The sequence below is a fragment of the Penaeus monodon genome, chromosome 23 (assembly GCF_015228065.2).
Source record: "Penaeus monodon isolate SGIC_2016 chromosome 23, NSTDA_Pmon_1, whole genome shotgun sequence".
NCBI classification, from domain to species: domain Eukaryota; kingdom Metazoa; phylum Arthropoda; class Malacostraca; order Decapoda; family Penaeidae; genus Penaeus; species Penaeus monodon.
Genome location: NC_051408.1, coordinates 39,939,723 through 39,940,166, shown reverse-complemented (window position 1 = coordinate 39,940,166; position 444 = coordinate 39,939,723). Strand labels below are relative to the sequence as shown.

General features: G+C 34.5%; 1 protein-coding gene across 2 annotated transcripts in view; it reads left to right on the top strand.

Moving 5' to 3' along the window:
• LOC119588053 (glycine-rich cell wall structural protein 1-like) overlaps positions 1-444 on the top strand; it is a 29,023-nt gene that overhangs the window by 25,245 nt on the left and 3,334 nt on the right. The gene's annotated exons all lie outside the window — the stretch shown is intronic.

The window sequence follows — 444 nt, the reverse complement described above, 5'->3', positions numbered from 1 at the left end:
AGGTTCATCTTTCCTTTTACAGCAAGGCGGAAGCGGCCACTTAGGACCAGTTACGGCGTACCTAATTAGTAGATGAAACGGGTAACTGACTCAACAGGGAATGTTATTGCTGTTTGTATGTCGATGTGCACGTCCACATGTGTACAGGTGTGAACATGAGCTATAATTTTCTGACAACAATAAAATGTTGATGTGTGAGTAATGACTCATTTTCCGTGGAACCCAATAATGACAGTTGAAAATAAAGACTAAATTTAGAAAAGAAAAGCAAAAACTAACATTCAGTTTGCTGTGAAACCTTAATTAAGCAAGACAAACTCAGCTACAAAGGACGTATAATATTGATTAAATGAATGAACAAATAAACGAATAGCTATATAAAATCAGAGAAATAACAAATTATCAATAAATAAAGTGGATCACTGATATTGACTTTACTAGAAG